Source organism: Felis catus, chromosome C1, assembly GCF_018350175.1.
Source record: "Felis catus isolate Fca126 chromosome C1, F.catus_Fca126_mat1.0, whole genome shotgun sequence".
Classification (NCBI taxonomy): Eukaryota; Metazoa; Chordata; class Mammalia; order Carnivora; family Felidae; genus Felis; species Felis catus.
Genome location: NC_058375.1, coordinates 95485287 through 95509329, shown reverse-complemented (window position 1 = coordinate 95509329; position 24043 = coordinate 95485287). Strand labels below are relative to the sequence as shown.

Here is a 24043-nt window from a genome sequence, read left to right as displayed (position 1 = left end):
CATGCAGAGGGGAGACCCAGAGATGCTTACTGAGGCTTTCGGCCCACATTGGAACATGACGTTAGGCACCTAGGAAGGGACTGCTGTGCTATCAAACCCTCTGCCCTTTTACCTTCTTCTCCCTTTGTAGCCTCCTCTTTTCTCTGCTTGCCCCTCCCACTGTGGGCCTCCAGAAGCCCCTTCGCCACGCACCGTCCCTCCCTCATCTCTTCCCCTCCCCTCCCCGTCCTGCAGTGCACAGGCAGCCCTGCATCAGCAGGACGGAGGCCAGGTCCCAGAGGAGAGATGTCTGCTTGCTGAGAAGGGAGAACAAAAGGGACCCTGGCCACAGACTTCAGCTAATTTGTCTGAGGGTTTTTAAGCCTCCCTTGGGAAATGCCCTGCACAGCTAGGATGGAAACTCTCTCCAACTCTGGGGGAAAAAATAAAATAAGTGGAAGAACTAGCAGAATAGCCCGACAGGCTGTGGGGAGGGGAAGAAATAAATCCTACCCTTAAATGTGGGCCAGAGTCCCGTGCCCCTCCCTGGAACCCGCCAGGGCCGCTGCCTCCCCGCGCCTCGGGAGGCTGGCTCTCTGCCCTGGTGAATCACGGGCTCGGTGGGGAGCGATCTATTTGCTACTAAGCACTTGTCTGTGGCTGCTTTTCCAGGAGCTGGAGCCATTTACAGATGGGAACAACACTCATCTCTGGCAGGGGAGTCCCATGCCCAGTGCCAGCCCAGGTGCCTTGAAATAGATCGTTCTGTAGAGCCGGGCAAGGTGAGGGCACAGGAGGGGGCACACGCAAACCCATTTGGCCAGTGGGCATGGTGGGGTGACCTCCCCAAAACAGGCAGACAGGGCTTGCCTCGGTCGTCCTTGTACCCCAGGGCACACTAGGAACTCACTAGATATTTAGGGGAGGAACGAGTGGTGGCCAAACGAGGTTCCTTGGAGGTCAGGACGTTACCTGCTGTCTTTGTTTATCTCTCCCTGTCTGCTTTCCGGGCTCCCCTCCCATGCATATACACACAGTCCCCATTGGAGAAACGTCTTCATACCCAGGACAAGAGCTACACAGCAAAACAAAATAATACAAGCAAATAAGCCAACACGAATCAAATTCCAATTATTATCGCAGCCCAGGATTTCGCAGATTCCCGTGACAGTTCTTAGCGGTTTACCATAGGTCATTCGTCAGCCATTCTGACAAAACCGGCCTCCCTCCGACCTCAGCAAGGTCCCCTTGCAAGACCCACACACTCGAAGGAGAGCCCCCATGATGAATACCCCTGCCCGCCTTAGCTCTTCTGATAACAACACCTTGTTCTGACAGAGCATTGTCTCAAGAACACATGACCTTGTGCTCAAGCTGGAGTTTGAGTCCTGGTCTCACTGGCTACCAGCTGTGTGGTCGAGAGCAAGCCACTTACCCTGTCTTCCCTCTATCTACTCGCTGACAATAACGGAAGTACAGTGATCACAGGACTAAAGCGAGAATTGAGATGATGTCTGAGAAAGCGTATTGTAAACTTTACAGTGCCGGACAAATGTGTTTATTGTCTTCGTTGCATTTGTTGTACGTGTTTATTGTCTCTCCTGTTAACACGTATGCTACATGAGGGCAGGATCCTTGGCTTCTCACCGCTGTGTCCTCAGCACCTAGAACAGCTCATGACACACGGTAATTACTCACATGCTGAATAAATTAACAAATGACTGGTTATCCAGACAACAGAAATTGGGCACCTCACCTCACTTATCTACGGCACAGCCTCCTCACCCTCTGGGGGAGAAGGACTCATCAGCAATCTGCCATCGTATCTGCACAGCCTAACGGTTCCTGACTCCTACATCCAGGCTTACGTGTTGGTTATCGATTGGCTGAACGTACGTATGACTCTGCCAGTAAAGATCTGCCTCCTTGGCCTCGCCTGTCCGGCGGGGCCCCCTCGGCTGGCTTCCCGTGCAGGGTGGGGTGCGGAGACACAGAACGGCTCTGACAAGGATGTGGATAAGCCCTTCGCAAACACCAAGAGCAACATAACCTTCCGCGTTCACACGCTCAGTATTTAATAATAATCTGCCAGTCTGCGGGGGAGTATTACAAGGAGGATGTGTTGTTCTCTGTCCAGTGAGGTTAGATAAGGAGCAGGCGGGATGCACTAAGCCAGAGGGCCCTGGAGACGCCTGGGAGTGAGCTCCGGCAGGCCCCTGCTGGAGGCCTGTCAAGACACGTCTGGCTGCCTTCCTCCAAAGAAGGCGAGAAGGGCTCAGGCAACATCTGTCCCGTCTTGTTTACTCAACAGGTACCACAGGAGCACCAACTCCACGCCCAGCCTTGTGCTCAGCGCCGTGGGGTATGTGGAATGGTGGCTCCTGCTCCGTTCAGTTTCTGTCCGGAACACCTCCCCTTGTCCCCCACGCGATCAGGAGTTGTGGAGGCCTTCCCAGCCATCCCCATGCTCCCCACATGTGGCCCCTTGCGTGCTTTCCCTCTCTCTCTCTCTCTCTCTCTCTCTCTCTCTCTCACACACACACACACACACACACACACACACAGGATGTTACCAGTCCCTTCCTGCTTGTGTGTCCCCCGCATTCTGACCGCGGGCCCCACTTTAGTTTCTATAACACTTTCTTGCACTGAACGTGACTCCATGAGGCAGGTGGGCTGGTAATTTATTAAGAATAAGAGTAGGTATGGAGTATCTACTATGTGCCAAGCACTGGGCCCGGGGTGGGGGGCAGTCCGCCTCTTAGCACATTTCATCCTCACAACACTCCGTGAGCTGGGTGGTGCTCTCCCCTCTTCTCAGATGAGGGAATAGGCTTGTCCAAAGTCACAGGGCCAGTAAGTGAGGTGGTGAGGCCAGAACTCGTGCCCAGTCTATCTGACACCCAGATTCATGTTCCTGGTGGCACTCGTGCGTGTGGAGACCGCACACCACGGCCGTGGAGCTCCCCGATGGGTCAGGCATTGGGCAGTGCAGGAAGGCAATCTCTCAGCCAAGGCTCTTCTAATTCCCCATCACCGCTCATCGCCAAGGACCTCATTCCAGGGTCTCACCTGGCAAAACAGTCAGCTGCTGGGCTACTTGACCGCAGAAGCCCACTGAGGCAGGACCCCTGGAACCTCAGCGTTCTGAGAAAGTAAGGAAGGGACAAGGTTGAACGCTGGCTGACGCTTCAGTTATTTCTGTACCAACAGCCTCCCCGGTTCAGCCAAGCAGCTGCCAAGCTCCCCATTGCACCTGGGCTCTGCCTCCACCTTTAGGGATCACCAGCCATGACCTGGGCATACTTCTAACCTTCTCCGAGCATCTGTGAGCTCATCTGTGAAACGGGTAATAATAGTGCCCACTTCCTGAGATTGTTGTCAAGATTGAAGGGGGGGCGGGGGGCGGAGATCATCTACGTCAGTCTAGTCTACACTGCATCTAGAGCTGGCAGTGCTCCATTGGTGGAAGGTAACTGTAGAAGGACCTGTGGGATATGCCGTTGACCTTGAAGGCCGAACCGTGTGTCTGGGCAGCTCCACAATCCAGAGCGAATCTGTCTTCTTTGAATCCCCCCACCAATTCCTCCTGTGCCACGTGAACCACACAGGCTGCCGTGTACGGTTGAGCCACTGTGCCTTGTGCGAGGGCACCAGGATGGGGACCGGTGTCCCCCCTTGTTCTGATTGGCACGGAGAGGCCAGCAGCAGCCCTGCCGGGTAGAGTATGCTGCCAGCTTGCCCGTGGTGCTGCTGTTCACTCGTCCTGAGCCAAGACTTCTGTCCCCTACAGGGTGCCAGCCTGTGTCATGGAGGGGCTGCTGTAGTCCAGGACTCAGCTCACCACTGCCCCCTCCCTCCTTCCCTCCTTCCCTCCTTTCCTTCTTTCTCCCGCTCCTTACACAAATACCTACTGAGGACCTCCTGTGTGTCGGGCACTGTGCTGGCTGTGGGGACGTGAGGCCCAGCCCTGCCATCGTGGTGCTCAGGGTCAAGCGGTGCAGGCAGGCCTGCAGACAGTTGATAGCCTGGCATGCTGTGTGCCCACGCTGAGGCGGGCCTGGCAGGGCGCTGCGGTACGAAGCCCCATGCTACCTGAATTGTGGGGTTCACCCTGGGCCTCTTGTACTGGTAATGGCTGAAATGCCCATATTTGTTTTCACTTCCCTCCTCTTGGAGTGTAATCACCTCCAGGGAATGTATTCACGCGTTCGAGAAGGAACATTTACTGAGTTCGTTGTATGTGCCAGGCACCGCAGGGGACACGCAAAGACCAATGAGCCGGCATCGCTGCGGTAGGGGCATCCGGGAGGCACATGAGCAGAGCCATGACAGGGCAGGCACACACACGCCCTCACAGAGGTTGGCGGGACCCCCGAGGGGCTGGGCAAGGGGTACCAAGGAGGGGCGTCTGGGGCCCACCCTGTGTCAGGACCAGGGCAGGCTGGCCTCACCCCCCAGATGGTCTATTGTGGGAACAGAGGGACGGAGAAAGTGTGGGGCCCCTTGGGAAGGACCTTCTCAGGGCCCTGCGAAGCTGCTTTCTCTCCCACTGCAGCAATTAAGGGCACCATTTGGCTTTTTGATTGTGTCCTAACCTTTCATTAATTGGAAATGGAATGACAATGGCATAGGCCAGCAGGGCGGCGATTGCCGACTCCGAGTGGGCATCAGCTTGCATCCCCCTCCCCACATCCCCAGCCTCCCCTGAAGCCGTGCCTCCTGCTGGGCCTCCTGGAGGGACAGAAGGACCCAGGCCTCCCTCCACACCCCCCCCCCTGCCATCTACCCCTTGCTGGCAGAGGCGGCCCCAATTGGATTTTAGTGTAGTCTCCCCTCCTCTTCTGTATTTACATAATAATAAGTCTAATAAATAGTTGTCGAGAAGATGGATGAGGGGCCTGGCTTTATGTTTTCCTGACAGATTTAGTTCTTTATGAAACTCGCCAAAGCAGAGGCTTTTCTGAAGCTAATGAAAGGTAATCACCGCGAGGCCCCGAATGGGCTTAGCTGGACGTGATTGGAAAGAACGTGAAACTCAGAATTGAGAGTTTCTGGATTTGGAGCCTGGCCGTGCTACCCCTGGCCCAGTCGCCTCCCCTGTACGGCGGGCGGGCTGAGTGATGCCTGTCCTGTCTGAGTCACAGGACGGGATGACAGTGCTTGGTGAGTCCTGCTGCATCCCTGGCTGTCATGAAGGCATCTGGATGGCCCCTTGCTCTCACCCCCCAGCCTCCTTCCTGGGGGGAAGGCTCTGGCCTATCCAGTGGCCCACAGGAGGCACGGGCAGGCAACACCCTGTGCGAAAGAACCCCTGTCCTGGGAGACAAGGAAAAAGCATCACCAGCCCCAGAGTTAATGTCAGGACACCTGCGTTCTAGCTCTAGCTCTGCTCCTGTCTTGCTGTGTGACTTTAGACAAGTGATGCCCCCTCTCTGGGCCTCAGCCTCTGCCCTTGAGCAATGAAGATACTCCATGAGCCAGCATCCGGATTGTCTGCACCGTTCCCTCCTCCAGTCCAGCGGGCAGAGAGTAAAGTGGTGCTGTGTGCCCACGGCGGGGGGTGTTGGGACAGTACCTGTGGGTTAGGAAGGCTGGGCCCAGTGCTATCCCTGGAGAAGGAGCCAAGTGGAAACAGACGGAGGCCAGGGTACTTCTCTGTTCGCAGCCTACTCTCACTGGGATGTAGCCAGGGTCCCCTGCTGCAGCTGAGCTCACTTTGGGTCTCCCCACTATCTTACCCCTCCCTTCTCCGATAGGACGGCCTCCCCTCCAGCCAGCCTAAAATGTGACTTCTGGCTTCCCTTTGCTTGACTCTCATTCCTGTCCCTGCCTCTCGTAGGTCTCCCTTCTTTTCAACAGCCTGTGCCCCTTCCCTGCTCAGAGCCCTCCTCATCCAGCCTTCCCACGAGTGCCTCCTCCCTTCATTTCTGGCATGGCAGATTCCGGCCCTGTGCCTTCATGGTTTCAACCCTAACTCTTCAACCAGATGAAGGGTGAGGAGTGGAGTGCTTCTGAGACACCTTCACGCGACAAAGAAGGTGGCCAGTCCTATTCTGCCACTTAGCAGACAGACTTAAGAAAGTTGGAGGCAGAACCTAATTTCCTCATCTAGAGAAATGGCGCCATTATTTCCTGACTTAAAATGGAAAGAACTTTCCAGGTTCTTTCCATCTTACTTTACTTTCTCCCTGATATGCATCACTCTTATGCCTGAGTTTGGACTCCCCTGAAGACAGATCCCAGGACCAAGAGTCGGGTACCACGACCTGTGGGTGGTGATCCAGGTGGCAGGGTGAGTGAGACAGGACTGGGGAAAGACCAGCAAGAGGGGCTGATGAGCTCAGCCCCACAGGGACCTCAGAGTTGTCACCCCAAGCACACGCAGAGCCTGGAGCACTCCTGACACCTGTCTCCCACTGGTCGTGCCTCTGTGGGTGCAGAGGGCTCCCCAGGCTTCAGAGGAAACCTGAGAGAGCAAAGCAGAGCAACCCCAAGGCTCCCCGCCCAGTGTGGACTCTGGCATCACACCACTGTGCCCCTAGTGAGACGGGAGGAGGTGTGGCGTGGCACCCCACCGGCTGCCCCACCGTTTGATTCACTACTAGATGCTTTTGTTATTTATCTTACCATCTGCTTTCCTCCCCCCACCCCCGCCCCCGCTCCCAACCTCACACAAACATAAGGTCCTCAAGTGCAGGGATTTGTAGCTGATGTTCACTTCTGTGCCCAAAACTGTGTCTGGTACATAGTAGATACTCAATAAACGTGTGTTTGAATGAATGAGCAGATTAAGAAGAATAATGCACATAAAATTCGCAGCACAGGACCCCGTCATAGTAAGCATCCAATAACGTTCCCTGTTCCCATTATCAAATTAAGTGAACACGGCTGTGCCCTCCACGGCCCAGGTGGGCAAAAGGCAGAGGCATTTTTCTCCCACACCTCCGAGACCCAGGGGCAGATGAGCTGACAGACGCAGGAGCCTGTGAAAAGCATGAGGTCAATGTAAGTGAGGCAACGTGAGCTCGTGGTTATTGGCAGTGGGTCAAGACTGCGCCCTAGATGCCCCGCCTCCATGCACATGACCCCTGACGGGCTGACTGATGGGGCTCTTGGGTCCTGCCCCAGGGAATACTTGTCCTTGTTAATTGTGTGTCAGAGGAAAGTTATTTCCCATGTCAAAGGCAGTTTCCGTTCTGCTGTCAGAAGCTCAAAGACTATATTCCAGTTCCAAGCAGGGAGACCATGTGCCTGGAGGTCCCTCTTCCCCGGGGCCAGGGCTGAGGGTCTCCTGGGCCTGCTCCCCGTGGCTCGGGGCTGTCGGAACCCCGCTGGCCCCTGGCTGCCTGTCATCTGTTGGGGCTCCCGACGCCATTTGTTCTAATTCTTGTTGACATTTCATTTCACACGCTATTAAACGAACCTCTCCAGAAGTGATGGGAGAGAAGTTTGTTTTGGCGGGAGAGGAAACGTAGCGCATACTTTGGGGTCAAAGAAGGCCCCAATTTATTTCCGTGATAGAAACCAGAGTGGATCTGGAGCCAGGCCCCCCCGCCGAGGGTTTCAGCCCGGGTACTCCCAGGTCATCTTGCACAGAGGCGCTGAGCAGCTCTGTTGTGTGCAGGGGCAGCTAGTGCAAGAGGACCCTAGAAGGGGGCCCCACAGACAGCAGGCACCAGGCCCCCTCTCCTCCTCCCCACACTGAGACCCTTGGTTCTTTTTTTTTTTTTAATGTTTATTTATTTCTGAGAGAGCACAAGTCAGGGAGGGCTGGCGAGAGGGGGACTGAGGATCTGAAGCAGGCTCTGACCGCAGAGAGCCCGACGCGGGGCTCAAACTCACGAACCGTGAGATCATGACCTGAGCCGCCCAGGCTCCCCGAGACTCTGGATTCTTAACGGCTCCCTCTGGTGAGAGGCCAAGCCCGCACCAGCCAGGCTGTTGGCCTTCCTGGCACCTGTAGTTAGCGAGTAGAGGTGGCAAATTTGTGAGGGTTTAGGAGCAAAGTTGGTCAGCCGCTCGGCGATGACCCTGCCCTTCTTGTTATCCCTCGAATAGCAGCAGCCGCTATCATGAGGTTACTCAAAGGAATGGCGTAAAGCATTTAGTCACGGCAAGGGTTCAAAGACTTAACTGTACATTGGAAACCTCAGGGTGTGTGTGGATGGGGAGAGATGAAAATAAAAACAGAAACTAAAACCAGACACCGATACCTGGGTGCTGATTGCACTGTGAGGCGCGCAGCTGACCCCCCGTCAGTTTTCAGTGTCCCCAGGTGGCTGCACGTGCAGCGAGTTTGAGAACGACCGAGTGACCATGCCGTAAGTGCTGTGAAGGAGGATTCAAAGCTGCTTTTAGAGAATGAAGTCATGGGTTGGGATCTCGTGGGGGGTGGTGGGTCAGAAGAGGATTCCTTGAACACGTCTTGTGTGGCCTGAGGTCCAGAGTAGGACTTCGAAGATTTTAATGGGTCTGCTATAAATCTCCTGCGGGTCTTGCTTAAATGCAAATTATGATTCAGAAGGTCTGGGGTTGGGGGTGGAGGTTCTGGCTTTCGAATAAACCCCCTGGAGATGCCAATTCTGTTGGTCTGGAGATCACACTTTGAGTAGCCAGGATTTAAAAAAAAATTTTTTTTTAACGTTTATTTATTTTTGAGACAGAGAGAGACAGAGCATGAACGGGGGAGGGGCAGAGAGAGAGGGAGACACAGAATCAGAAGCAGGCTCCAGGCTCTGAGCTGTCAGCACAGAGCCCGACACGGGGCTCGAACTCACGGACTGTGAGATTGTGACCTGAGCTGAAGTCGGAGGCTTAACCGACTGAGCCACCCAGGCGCCCCGAGTAGCCAGGATTTAAAGAATGGTTAGGCATCACCTGGACAGTAGGGGTGCAGGTGCAGCTCCAGGACCTGTGGGGGCTAGCCCCCCCCCCCCCGCTCAGGCTCTGGGTCCCCAGGGCTGAGATGTGACCCTCTTCCTCCCACACACAGCTCATCTGACCTTGCCCTGGCCTGGACTTCCTTAACTCTGGGATACTGTTCAAATGAAGGGAAAATGCCAGAACCCTTCTTACTCCAGATGCCTGACCAGGCCCCCACTCACCTTTCTGCCTGGAATAGTTTGTCTTTGTGACACCATGTGGTGGCTAGAAATGCAGGCTCCGGAGCCAGACTGGCTGGGTTTTTGTGCCACTCTGTCATTACCAGTAGCATGGTGTGGAACAAGTGAACCTCTCTATGCCTCAGTTTCTTCATCTATAAAATGGGTGGAAGTGAAGTATTAAATGAGTTACTACTTGGCACAGTTCTGGGCATATAGTGAGTCCTTCATAAACGTTGGGCTTTATTTTTAGATATTACTGTTTTCTCCTTTCCTTCTCCCCTAGCAAACACACACACACCCACCCACACACACACACACACACACAGCTCCTGCCCATTCTGATTTGGGAAGCTAGGTGGGGAGACTTCCCTGCCCCCATCCCAGTGCCACTGTGGCTCACTGTGATTTTGTCACACTGCATAGTGTCAGCTCACATCCCTCCACTGCTCAGGACCTCATCTCACTCAGAGTAAAACCAAAGTCCTCACCCAGTTGGCCGGTCCCCCACTTCTCTGGTGTCCTTGGCGTTCTCTGCCCCCCAGCCTCCTAACTCGCTAAGGTGCTCCTGCTTCAGGGCGTCTGTGAAGGCTGCTTTCTCTCCCTGGGCCCCCCTGCCCCCAGGAGACCTCACTTCTTCCCGGTTCCTGCCCTAACGCCCACTTGTCAGAGAGGTCCTCGGTTAGCACCCTCCATGAAAGTTGCCCGTCTGCCATGCTCTCAGTCCCCTTCCCCAATGTTGTTCTTCTTCACTGTCCTCGTCTCCACCTGACACGTGTCTTTATTGATTTTGTCTCTCTCTGACTCTCCAAGGATGCAGGGACTTCTCTTTTGTTTACTGTTGCAACTTGGCTCCCAGCCTGGCACATAGAAGGTGCTTAATAAATAATTTGTTAAATAAATGATTAAGGGAGGTTCCATGTTTTTATGTGAACTAGGATAGCATCTGGCAGGAAATTGGCATTGAATTCCTATGGAGTGAATGAATGAACTAGCAGCCTCAGACTCAGCTCAGACCCTGGCTAGAGGCAAGTCGCTTACCTTCTCTCGTTCTGGATTTCCTTGTCTGTGGAAGGAAGGGTTCCTTCCGTCCCCACAGTCTATGATTCTTTGTTTTTTAGTTGTAGTCCACACGTTACATTAGTTTCAGGTGTACAACACAGTGATTCCGCACCTCTAAAATTTTTTTAATGTTTATTCATTTTTGAGAGACAGAGCACTAGCAGGGGAGGGGCAGAGAGAGAGGGAGACATGGAATCCGAAGCAGGCTCCAGGATCCGAGCTGTCAGCACAGAGCCTGACACGAGGCTCGAGCCCATGAACCATGAGATCATGACCTGAGCCAAAGTCAGACACTTAACCGACTGAGCCACCCAGGCGCCCCTGATTCTGCATCTCTGTATGTTATGCTATGTTCACAGGTATACTTACCATGATTCTGCCTTTTTCAGGGGGCTCACGTCAGCAAGGAGACCAGTCAGACTGGAGTGAACTGACCTTGTGGGGGCGGGACGTGGGGGTATGTGAGCTGAAACGTTGGGAACATAGCCTACGGTCAGACTAAAGAGGACTGTGGAACACTGGGCTTTGGACTTCAACTTCACCCCAAAGACACTGAGGAGCCACTGAAGATTGTTGAGTAGGAGAGTGGCCTGACCACTTTAGGAAGACTAAGTGGGCAGGGGAGCAGGCTGGGTGGGGTCCACGGCATGGAGGGAAAGGCTGGCCAATCCACTTCCAGGCTGGGGGCTGAACCCCACGTAGAAGCCTCTTCCCTTCTCCTCGAAGGTTCCTGGGAACCCAGATGGAGAGGTTGCCCTGCCCTAGTGTTCCCTCCTGCTGGGACCCTCAGGTGGTTACACTGCCGGTCCCTTCTTATGCCTCTAGGAACAGATGTGTTATCCTGAGAGAGAAAGGTTGTGACAGCCAGTGGCCTGTCTGGAGAGACTGCTGAAATTCCATTTATAGGGCAGGCATCCTGTTTCTCCTGCCAGTAAGACCAGCAGTTTTTGTGGGCCAGGCATGCACCTGCCTGCCCCCAGGGAGTCCGGTGACCTGGCCAGGGCTGGTGGGATGGCCAAGGGCTGGGACCTCGTCGGCCTATGGTGCCTGTGGAGGGGGTGTCGGGAGTGGCCACCGTGGTCACGGTGTCTGTGACCCCAGGAGGGGAACGTCCTGAGTCTCTGGGAATTCAAACTCATCATGTCCACAGTGTAGTCATCTCATCCCCCCACCCCCAAACCTCCTCCTTCTCCCTTATTCCTCATCTTGGCAGGTGGCTCACCAGCTGTCCAGGAGTTAGCCCGACCTGGGATACCCAGGCAACCTCTCCGTCTCCCCACACCTCCATCCATCAGCGTCTGTCTGCTGTTGTGCCTTCAGATGAGGTCGACACGTTCACTCCCTGCCCTTTACATCAGACCCTTATCATTCTTCAGGCAAAGTGACTCAACTAGCCTTCCCACGGGTCTCCTGTCTCCAGGCTCACCCCCACCCCACCATCCCATGATCAGCTGCAAAAACCATTCATTAGCCATTTCCTCATTCATTCAACAAGCATTTATCAAGGGACTCCTATGTAGCAGGAACTGGGTGAATGAGAAGGCCCACGGTGTCTCGTGGGGGACACAGTGACCCAAGATCATGTGGATAATTCTATAATAATGGTCGGAGTTAGAAGCCCTGCATGGAAGGGGAAGGAGATCTGAGAGGGTCTGGCAAGGGCTGTAATCTATCGAGGCAGGGAGCAGGGAAGGGCTTATTGGGTAAGTGACACTTAAGCAGTCCCTAAAGGGTAGACGGGCCTTAGGCAGTGGCCAAATGGGGAGGTTCCTTGGCGAGTGCCCGTTGTCTCGTGTGTGGCTGCCCCTCGCTCACCAGCCTCAGCCCTTGCCTGTCCTTCTCCCTGCCTGGAGATACTAAACCCACTATCCAGTCTCTACCTAGAATGCCTTCTCTACCATCTTCCCCTGGCCACCATATTCATTCTTCAAGACTGAGACCCCTCCTCCAAGAAGCCCACCTGATCTTCCCGTTGAGCATCACTATCATACCTACTTTGTCATGTTATCCGTTCAGGGATCTGCTTCCTCCCCAGGACCCTCCCTCCTCCCCGTGACCCCTCTGCATACCCAGTGCTAGCGTGCAACAGGGACTTGCTAAACGTGATTAAGCTGAATAGCCTGAACCGAAAGACCTGCCCAGGCTGCCAGAAAGTGGTCACCAGCTCAGCCTCTCAGGTTCCCGTCCCTAAGCTGACAGCTCCACCAGGGCACAGCCATTATTCAGACTGGGGCTCTCCCCATCTCTTTATCAAAATACCAGCCAGCCAGAGGCAGTCCGTGCATGCGTGCGAGTGTGCGTGCATGTGTGTGTGTGTGTGTATAATCAGCAAATTCACAGAAAGCACAGTTTATCAGGATAAGATGTTTCCATGCTTTTCTCTATGAATTATACAGAGCAAGCCTGCGCTGTGCATTTTGCTATTTTTATAAGGCAGTTTTGCAGAGTTTATTTTCCTTTAGCGCATTTGTCAGGATAATTACAGAGGGGGCACGTGTGTGTGTGTGGATAATTGGAACGTGGTTTGGGGGGTGTTCCATGCCAAGGGCAGGAGCCCTGTTCTCCCTGCAGACTAGAATGAGGTCCGGGATTCCAGGAGGACGCGCTCACTCCCCGGATCTGCAGCCGGGGTTGGCCCCTCGGCCCCTCTTCCACACACCGGAACAGGCAAAGTTTGCCCGTCGGTTTGCAGCAAAGAGGCAACGCTTCTCCTCTGCCAAAATGAGGTGTGCTAATGCCCGCGCAGTGCCTGGCACACGGGAGTGTCAGCAAGAGATAGAGGCTGTCACCAGCTTCGTCATTAGCATCATTAGCATCGTTGCCATTTTAACTATTATTTAGTATTCATTATTATTATCACCGATCGTATCACTTAGAATCCTCAGCTCGTACCCATTACGCTAAAGATTTGCATCTCCCGGGGGGAAAAGACATGTTTTTCTTCTCTGTGAGCAATTACCACCAAATAAAGACAGGATATTAAAATGATTTCACTTATGTAGATATCTCCCTACATAAATGAGTAAAAAAAACAGGCAGTTCAATTATCTGCGAATCAGGGGAGTAGGTGGTTGCACCAATAATCCAAAAGCCAAGGGTGGGGCTCTACAATCAACTCAGAAATCTCTCTGCAGTCAAGCCATGAGGTGGGGCAGGTTGGACCAGACTGATGAAGCATCCAAAGGTCCTTGTAATAAGGTGGTTGAATATATCAAAGACTCCTGTCGACGTGGACTCTAGGCAGGGTAGTTCCACGAAGGTTCTTGTGAATTTGAGAATCTACTTGAAAGCCCGAGTCTTGTGTTTATGTGCCTGCTCTGAAGGCACAGATGATTTGGCTTTGAGTCTGCTGACCTCCAGGGACTCCTTCGTGCCTTACTTTGAAGTCAAGAAGAGGTGACTCTGACCAGCCAATTGCCCTGGAGAACAAACAGAGCTAAGAAGAGTAGTTAGCTGGCTGTTCTTGAGCGTGGACCATCTACCAAGCATTAAGTGCTCTGTACACATTAACTCACTGGATGATCACACTGTCCCATGAATTAGGCTATCTGTATTTTATGAATGAGGAAGCCAAGGTGTAGCAGGTCGGAGCGATCGCCCACATCCACCAACTGGAAGTGACCATACCAAGGACGTAGACCCAGAGTCCAGAGCCTGGGCATTCTGCTGTGTCCCTGCCTGCAGTGTCCACACAGGCACAGAGGCGGGCACACACACATCACATACGACACACACTCACATGCTCACGCTCATGCACCACACCTACACACTTGTGTGCACGCTCTTTGGCAGAGTTAGAGCCCTCTTACTGTCCAAGAGTGATATTGGCACTTCTAGAACACACACAAGTCTGGCGGGGCAGTGGTGGTCTGGGATGAATTCTGATTCCCTTTGAGTTGAACAATTGCATTCATCTGGGCCTCCCATGCCTAGGATGGGGCTCCTTGCTGTGGCCAGTATCTGCCAGCCCTGGCCTCCCTGGTACTGTCCATTGTTTTTAAGGAACATGTGCTTGGGCTGATCAGGCCGTGCCTTTGACTGAGTTGCCCCTCACCAGGCCAGAGATGGAGCGGGCACGGGGGCTGGGTGGGAGCTGGTGCATGTGGGCAGCCATACAACACCGGGAAAATAGCCCTCCCTTCCGTGCCTTGCGCATCACTTCCAAATTGTCCTCTCTGTCCAGCAGTGGCCCATTTACAGGGCAAGAAAGCACTGGTTACTTGGAAAGATAGCTACGATTATGGCATGCTCTTACCAGGACAAAAGGTGATGTTCACCAGAGGAAAGAGGGGCCACCAGGGCCCTCGACACCCACCTGCTGTTCTCTGGATGGCAGGAGGGGCGTGGGTGCGAGAGGAGACTAAGGAACTCCCAGCCTCCTCTCATCACACCCAGGCCTATCTGGCCAGTCCCTGCCACCAGCTCTCAGGACAAGCCAGGGGAGCCTTGACCTCGGAACCGCTTCCCCCTCCTCACTTAGCCCTTTGGTGGTGACGTTGCCAACTTTCTACTGCCACGGGAGGATATTCCACAGCCTGTCTGGTCCCAGCCAGCTCCCCACACACCCAGGGGCACGTGACTCAGAATAAAAATTCATCTTCATAGCTGCCTTCAGATGCATATAATCAAGGGTAAATCTGCCTCTAAAACAATCAGAACACGCGTCATCAACATCAGAGCCAAACAGAAAGGGATTTGAGTAATATGCATTCCTCCAGTGACATGATGAACGAGAGCTGTCTACATTTCTTAGGACAGGGGCCCCTTAGCTTCCAGGGGGCCAGGGCTGCTGCCTCCGGTCCTACGGAGGGGAGGGCAGTAAGGAAAGCCTAAACCCCATTATTGCCAATCTTTCTGTTCTCCCTCTCTTCCCACTGAATGGTGAACAACACTGGACAAGTCGTTTGCACTTCTGTGACTTAGTTTCCTCGTCTGTAACATAAGAAGGACCCTATAGGATTGTCATGAAGTTGGATGAAATTAACCAAGTGTTGGTTGTGAAGTGTCTTACACACGATCAGAACTCGCCAGATTTTAACTTTGTTCCCTTTTCTAAGAGCAGCATCTTAGACAAGCATGGGCTTGAACACAGGAGGGGGTAGGGGGCTTGGCAGCAGGTATCCTGAGTGGATTCAGAAGTAAGAATTGTCTGTCATTGTACTGCCTTGTCTCTGTGTCCTTATTAGAGAGTGTACCAGTCTCATGGGTTCGAGCCCCACATCGGGCTCTGTGCTGACAGCTCAGAGCCTGGAGCCTGCTTCAGATTCTACGTCTCCCTCTCTCTCTGCCCCTCCCCAGGTCACACTCTGTCTGTCTCTCTCTCTCCAAAAAGTCAATAAATGTTAAAAAAAAAAAAAAAAAAGAAAGAAAAAGAAAAGAGAAAAAATTAGAGAGTGCACCAGCCTAATCCCCATTCTACAGAGGGTAGATGGAGGCCCACATTGGAAACACATTCCTGGCATGGGGCTAAGCCAAGGAGAGGTGATAGCTAGACTGGCCTGGACTTTCCAAGAACATTCACCTCTGGACCTTCACTTTTAAAAAGCAGGTGGGAGAAGAAAAGAAGAAAGGCAGGAGGGAGGGAGAGAGAATGGGAGGGGGTGCCCAAATGCCCCGGACCAACCAGGGGGCCCTAGGTCCTTGCTGTGGCAGCAAAGGCCTGTTTCTATCACAGTGCCATTGCTGCCTCTTCCTTGAGGGCCCCCAGGTTGGAAGCAGGGGTTGAGGGGCTGTGCCAGCCTGGTGTGCCATGATAGCTTGCCATCCATCCACGAGGTTCCTCAGGGACACGTTCCAGGTGGCAGACTTTTCTCGTCCATTGGGTACAGCCTGGCTCTGGTTGGAAATGTCCCAGCAGCAGCACAGGTGCGTTCGGCTCCAAATGGACCCCTGGGTGGAGCTGAAGTCTGCTCCAGGCTCTGAGGACCTTCTCCACACCATGGCCCTGTGAACTTGAAGACCTACTGTGCACTCTGACAATACTGAGAGCACAGCTGACCATGGTCAGCACATGCTATGAGACAGGGACTCCGAAGTTTCCTTCACCTTCGTACCGATCCTGCTATCACCTCCCCCGCAGTCCCACCCCTATCTATAGAGGAGAAAACTGGGCCTTGAAAGGGTTAAGTGTCTCACTGAGGTCACGCAGCTAGCATGTTGACCGAGCACGTGTAACCAAGTAGAACCTGGGGTCTTCCTGGCGTCCTGGGCTAGCAATTAGGGTAAGCCGTGGCTTCTAGGGAGAAGACCCCTAACCCCAGAATCCAAACCCCAACCCAGCTGTGTCACTGAGCAGTGCTTCTGCCTTCCGGCCCTGCTTGTCCATGTGAAATGCAGGCACTAAAATGAGTTGGCTCAGTGGCCACACCTCCCAGTCCCTGCCACCCACCTCCCAGTTGCATAGGTGAGGGGATGGCAGCCAGGAAACTTGAAGTGATTTACCTGGAACCACACGATGAGGAGCCTGGCTGCCACCGTGCCCCCTTTCCCAGGGTCTTTGGGAGGGTGAAGATCAAGTGCTACCCTAGTGGGATGGATACGGGAGGAGTCTTCCTCTTCCCCGTCTATTCCCATCAGTGAATGTTGTTCAGTGCCCCACACCTACAGCACAAGCCCTGGGTGAGGGAAGGTTGGGGAGAGTTTTGGTTTTTCTTTTTTTAATGTTTATTTATTTTTGACAGAGAGAGAGACAGAGCACAAGCAGGGGAGGGGCAGAGAAAGAGAGAGAGAGAGAGAGGGAGACACAGAATCTGAAACAGGCTTCAGGCTCCGAGCTGTCAGCACAGAGCCCAACACAGACCTTGAACTCGGGAATGGTGAGATCATGACCTGAGCTGAGGTCAGACGCTTAACCCACTGAGCCACCTGACCCGGGGAGAGTTTTGAAAGTGCCTGGCAGTACCAGTGGATCAAACGCTTTAATCCAAATTAAGTAAGTGCTTTTATGTCATGACTTATAAGTGCAGATTAATGCAGCACAGGCTCCAGAGGAGAATATAGAGGAAACGTCTAGTAAAAGTCACCAAAGTTCTGTGGGTGTAATCATGGAATGCTTCCTGGAGGAGGAGTTGAAAAGCAGGATCGGGAACACCCATCGTCTTTGAAAGGTGAACCTTGGCCTCCCTGCCTCCTTCCCCATATGCATGCCACTCTTGATTTGGTGCTGCCTCCTAGGGGCCTCTCCAGCCCCCGCCTTCAGAGACTCCTCAGAGCAACCCCCTGACACTTATGAGAGGTGGCTGTGATTTTGTGTACGCTCTTCTGCCAGGATTCAGAGCTCCTGACCACTGTTCCCTGCGGCTCTCACAGGAAGCTCACATGGAACCCTAGGAAGAAGCTGTCTTCTCAGCTCAGCCCCTATGTCGTCCCCCTTTACGAACTAGCGTTCAGTGAGGACTCACTAAGTGGCTGGCCCCGTGCTGAGGGGCCCCTGTGCCTCGTGTGCCTCATGGGGAGACTGGTACATTGTGGGTACTCCATGAGTGCTAATGACAAAAGCCCCCCCGGCCAGAGGTGGCTGGCCCGGACGGGAGCCCTTTGCTCCCACACGCCGCACCATCATGCCACATGGCACCACTCCTTTTTAAGTCTCCAGCCCATCCATGCGCAAACTTTTAGCCTGACCTGCCATTCCCGGTGGGGCCCTTCTCCAGGGCCAGCTTCCGGATGGGTGAGTGGTATGGGCAGTAAGAGTCACTGCGAAACCAGGAGAGCGACGTGTGACGACATGGGTGCCCTTGGAGGGCATCGTGGCCGAGCGAAAGGAGCCAGTCACAGGAAGCCAAGTATGTTTAATTCCTCTTGCACGAGATACTTAGAGTTCTCAAATTCACAGAGACAGAAAGCAGGATGGGGGTGAGTTAGTGTTTAACGGGCAGAGTTTCAGTCTTGCCATCACTGGAGATGGACAGTGGTCCCGGCTGCACGACAGTGTCGATGGACTTAATGCCATAGATCTGGACACTTTAAAACGGCTAAGCTGCTAAAAACCAACCAACCAATCCGAGAGACGGAGGCCTAAGCCCAAGCAAAAAGATGGAACTGGTCGGGAGCTGGTCCACGTGGAAGGCACAAGAATGGCCCCAGTGATGGCCACACCCCACTCCCCAGAGCCCCCGGATGTGTTGCCGAGGGGGATTAAGGTAGCAGATGGGAATCACAGTTGCTGATCAGCCGCCCTTAAGAAAGGGCGAGTATCCTGGCTTATCCAGGTGGCCCAGTAGTGTCACAAGTGTCCTTACACGTGGAAGAGGGAGGCAAGAGAGGGCAGAGGGATGCCATGGGAGAATTTGCCGTGCTCTTGCTGCCCTTGAAGGTGGAGGAAGGGACTGCAAGCCAACACTTTGAGCCCACTGAGACCCATTTCAGACCTCTTACCTCCAGAACTGTGAGACGACATGGTTGTGTTGTTTAAGCCACTGGGTGGTAACTCATTACGGCGGCAATAGGAAACCGATACAGTGGCTGAGCAGGGACGTTCGGAGCTCTGCGGTTCCTGCCGCCGCAGCGAACCTCCCACCGGAAGCTCTCGTGTCAGGCTGGCCTCTTCCCTATCCTCGAGAGGTGTCTTAGGGGGACATCTAGGAAGGATGAAGGGAGCCCTCACGCCGTGGGACAGGAGATGAGTCACTGCAATCGCCCCTAACCAGCGAGCCCTAAAATAATGGTAACCGCGAGAGCAAGCCCTGACATAATACTATGTGCCAAGGGCTGTCCTAAGCCCTTGCTCTGTACTAGCTCATAAACTCCTCCTAATCATTATGTGAGGTAGTTTCTGCTTCACTCCACTTTACAGATGAGAAAACTGAAGCCCAGAGAGGGTAAGTGACTTGCTCAAAGTCACACAGCCTGTAAGTGGTATAGCTGGAATTTGAACCCAGCCTCCAGAATCTTTGCTCTCAGCCGCTACACTATGAAAATAATAGGCTGCCCTTCCTGTGGGGCCCATTCCTTGAGGAGGAAAGAGTCTGCCTTCAGGAGGAATTCTGTGGAGTTTGGCAGGGCGGGGGGAGGGGGGACGGTTGGTCCCTCCACACCCTGCTGGTTTCACTTGTTTCTTTTGGAATGTGTGAAGGCCCCATGAGACATTGCCAAGGCTCTAAGAGTCAAAGCTCTAAGAAAAGGTATCCTCAGGGAAACGTCCCTCCCTCCTCGTCACTGCCCCCTGTTGTCATCCCCCCTTCTTTCCACCCCTTTCCCACTTACCTCTTGTAGGTAACCAGTCTCTTAAGTGTCTGGCTTATCCCTCCTGTATTCCTTTTGCACAAATGAGCAAGGTATCTGTGTCCTTTCTTCTGTTCCTTTCTTTCTTAAGTGATGGGTGGCATCACTGTGGGCACTCTTCTGCACTTGGCATTTTAAGATGCAGTATCTTAACTACTTAGCAGGATGTTCGGAAGGAACTTGGGCAGAAAGCTCGGTAACGATGTGCCGGGCCCAGCTCCCTTCACCACAAAGATGGGAGCTGGGGTGGGTCCCGGAGAAAGAGCCCCACTCACCATAATACACTCATGCTTCGGTTTAAGACAAAATGACCTGGGAGTGGCACCACATTGCTCAGCCAAAGAGCTGAGCTGCCTGGGTGTGTGCCCTCAGAGGCCTCCTTCCTGATGTGTCCAGATTGCCACAGCTGAGCCTCCCTCTACCTTGGCCATCCGTATAAGGAAGAGACCAGAATCCCTGTGTTGCTGGGGTGGGGGGTGGGGGGGGAGAAACTGAGGCTTAAAAGGGTTTTTAAGCCATTTACTCAATCACATGATGATTCAGCACAGAGTCAAGCCAAGACCCTATTTTTCTGTGTAACACTCGGATGTAGTCAGGTGCTTTATGGAGAACTGAGGACCAGAGGCAGACAGGTGCAGACCACCGGGGACAAGGTGGGCGGGAGCCAGAAGCCCCTCGCCCCGGTCTAGGTGCTGGCTGGTTTCTTGGCTTATTTGCTCAGCCGCTGATTCAGTTACCCATCCGGCCAGGAATTCACCGAGCAGCACCTTCCCTCGCTGCAGACAAAGAACTTGCCCGTCCTGTGGATGAAGAGGGCTGGTTTATGTGTCATTTTAAACAGTGTTAAACACACCCGGGCCCCTGGGTGTTTTTGGGTTCAGCAGTTAATGGAGACAGAGAGTGATGTGAGCGCCCTTTCGGGTCCCCTTCAGCCCCAGGGTTCACTGACTACGAACATGGAGAGCTTTCCTCTTTGTTGTCACCTCGGTTTTCAAGCCAGTTTGCTGTGAATCCCAAACCCAGGCCCAACACAACTTGCTGTTTAAAAAAACAACCCCCCCCCAAAAAAAAAAACAGTGAATTGCATCAAATCACCTCGCTTTGTCCCGCATTCCGGCAGCCTTTCTAAATCTGCCTACCTAATTAGCTTCTTCTCCTAACCCAAAATATGATTAAATCTGTATTAAAAATATCTATGCAGAGTAGGATCAGACACACCTGAGCATTTCCTAAATTTAGCAAAGGACAATAGGCTCTGGGTTACTTTAATTGGGTGCGGGATTGCTGCAGGAATACATTTTAATTTGGATTTCCAGAGCGTTTCTCTCTGTCTCCTGCCTTTAAATTGCGTAGCAGAGGAAGGGGGAGCATAATGGGGCCCGTTCATAACTGCCCTCCCTCCCGACTTATCTCAGAGCTGAATGAACAATGCGAGGCTGGTGGAGGAGGGGACAGGCGGGAAAGGGTGTTCCCGTCCATCCGCTCATCCGCTCTGGCTCTGCTCGGCTGGGAGCACAGCTTTGACGGGTAGCAGCACCAACAGGGTGGCCCGGCCCTGCGGCGGGGGGGGGGGGGGGGGGGAAGCAGCTATGGGATACCAGCAGCACCTTCCTCATCACCCACCTGTCCCGGGGAGTCCCCGTAGTTCCCTCTGCTTTCTGGAGCTTATGGGAGGAGGTGCTCACTCAAAGCTGAGAAATAGCCCTGCAGTTCTGGACAGGCCTGGGACAGGTGGGAAGGAACGATTTCAACCAGGGGCATCTCCAAGGCACTAGGTCAGTCCCAGTGCTGAAAGATGAAACAGTGCCACTCTCGTAATTATAATGATGCCCCCCCCCCCAGCTGCCCCCGGGAGGTACCAAGGTGGGCTTCTTACAAAGGGCTTGAATGACTTCCCTGATTGTACCTATCCCCCTTCATCACCAGGGAAGAAAGAGGCCTGGGTGTCTCAGCACCTGGAAACCACTGGATGCATTTGGTTTTGCTCAGTGGAGAGCTGGTTACCGACACGGCGTGGAGGCGTTACCAGCCTAGAACCCAGGAGGCCTGACTGCTCAGAGACCAGAAGTGGGCAAGGTCCCAGAAGGGCAGGGGGGCCTGGCAGGCTGGCGTGAGCATGCCCTCGGGGTTCTCCACTCCCTGCTGGAATTCTTACAGCAGGTGCTTGCCACTGATTTTCAATTTGCAAAGCAAAACAAATTTGCATGAATCTGGAAAAATCCACAGGAAAGACTGTTTAGATTTTAACGCAGCTGCTGGAGCCATTCAGAATCCGAGTTTACAGGAGGCTCTGTTAACCCCGATGCCTTCACAGGCTTGTTATCTCTCCTTGGAAACAGTCATGTCCGCCGAGCAGAGATTCCCTCCTCTGGTCCCAGGCGATGCTGCCTTCCCCCGTCCTGCACACTGGAAGACAGGGGCGGTAGGTGGAGGTAGGAAGGGCTCTCACATCCCGTATCCCACCTCCCGCAGTGACACTGCTGCCAGGAAGAGCTGTCACAGGGAGCACTGTGAGGTCCACTTGGAGCTGCTCTGAGCCCTGGGGCCAGGACACCCAGGGGCACCTGTAAACTAGACTCAGGTCCTGTTTTGGCGGCACCGTCGTTCCCAGCTGGCCCCTGCCCTCTGCCTGCTCTGCCTTGGGGCTCCCTGTTCCATGTCTCCACATCGGTCCCAGCCAGCTAAGGCTCTGGGGGAGCAGAGGATCCCCACCCCAGGACCCGTTCTCCTTCCTGTGTATCGTGACCCCACTCCCTCTGGGCCGTTCATTTAACAGGTAATTTGTCGCCATGTGACGGGTGCCGTTCTAGTCATCTGGGGATACGGCAGTGAATAAAGTAGAATGCAGTTCCTACCCTCATGGAGCTGATGTTCTAGTGGGGGTTGATAATGTAGAGATACATAAGCAAAAATAAAAATAAAAATAAAAATAAAAATAAAAAAAAGGAACCCTGTCAGGTGGGGGGGACTGCCGGGTTAGGAGACCAAAGTGGAGTGAGAGGGTGAACAGAAAGAAGCCTGGCAGTTTTGCTCAGGCAGCAGGCAGGGGAGGCCCCTTGAGACACGTGCGGCAGTCACAGGAAGCAAGGGAGTGAGCCATGCAGGTGTCTGGGAGACCCCCGTGCTCTGATCTCAGCCTTTCTGCTCTAGCATTTGTAACACGGTTGTAATTTCTGGTTCACAGCGTCTCTTTTCTGGTGAACTTTTGTTGCCCTACGGCGGGGCTATATCATTTATATCTGCACCTCTGGTGCCTAGCCCAGTGACTGGCATAGAGTAAGGGCCCAGTGAATGTTGAATGGATGTGTGGATGGACGGATGGAGGGCGGGAAGTGGGGGAGAGGGCAGGGAGAAAAAAGAGAAGTGAATATAGGCACTGCCATTCACATTTCATCCTGGAAAGCCCAGCACCTCTTTGGTGAGTGCTGTCTCCCTCTGCGTGCCTGGGAAGTGGTGACTACCCTTTCACCTCTTGTCAAGCCTGCCACACAGAAGGACATTGGCTATCCCCCACGTTCCCTGTGCTTGGTACTTCAATGGCTCATAGCCAAAAGAGGGAGGCAAGCCAGTCAGGGATGGGGTTCCAAAGTGGATGGCAAAGTGATGTGCCCTTCTTTACCCGTGGGTGGGAATGCCCAGGTCTGAAGGCAAGACCCAGGGTGAGAGGAGTTGGGCAGGCTTCCGTGGTGGAGGGGGGAGGTTCTCTGCCCCAGCCTTCCCAGCCTCCTCAGCCTGGGGCTCCCTCGAAGTCCCCCCTGGAGGGCAGCCCCAGCTTTCTGGTCTGCCCTGATTTCTGAGGAGTGGAGAGTCCTGGAAAGTGCTGGTAACTGACTGTAGGAAATGGGAGGGTCCTGCTGGCCAAGCTCAGAGATCAGAAGGCCCAAGAGGTGAGGAGTGTTGTTTTGGAAGAAGGAACATTCTAAGCTTCCAGAATGCTGTTTCCTTGCTCCTCTTCCCTGCCTGTTGATAATTCTGACATTAGGCAAGAAGAGTCTTCCTGGTCTGTGGAGTTTCGTATCCCGGGACACAGAAACAGAGAGCCTTCCAGAAACACTGCTTAGAATCTAGCCTGGCCCCTCAAGTGCCCATAACTGTTGGCAGTACCCAAAGCTCTGGAATAGGACAGAAGGCAACTTTAGAGCCACGTTGTATCTTTGGGCTCAAAACATGGGGTGTTTGGTTTTGGCTGCCTAGCAAAGAGAAAGAAATGTGAGGCTAGTCTGGCAGCCATCAGATTAAAGTTAAGAAACTTGGGGCGCCCGAGTGGCTCAGTCGGTTAAGCATCCGACTTCGGCTCAGGTCACGGTCTCGCAGTTTGTGGGTTCAAGCCGCCCGTCGGGCTCCGTGCTGACAGCTCAGAGCCTGGAGCCTGCTTCAGATTCTGTGTCTCCTCCTCTCTCTGCCCCTCCCTTGCTCATGCTCTCTCATTGTCTCTCAATAATAAATAAACGTTTAAAAAAAATTTTTTTTTAAGTTAAGAAACTTTATGTTGTGCCTTGACCTAAGAGAGCAGGCTCTGGAATCAGAGACACCTGGCCGTGGATCTGTGCACTGACATCACCAGCTGTGTGACTTTGGGCACATCACTTACCCTCTCTGGGCCGCACAGTCCCTGGCTGGAAAATGGGGAGATGGTGATAGTTTCCACCCCGCATGAGTACTGTGAGGATTGACTA

General features: G+C 53.6%; 1 protein-coding gene across 3 annotated transcripts in view; it reads left to right on the top strand.

The window, feature by feature from the left end:
- The window catches only part of KCND3 (potassium voltage-gated channel subfamily D member 3), a 209589-nt gene that overhangs the window by 39083 nt on the left and 146463 nt on the right, over positions 1 to 24043 (top strand). The window lies entirely within an intron of this gene.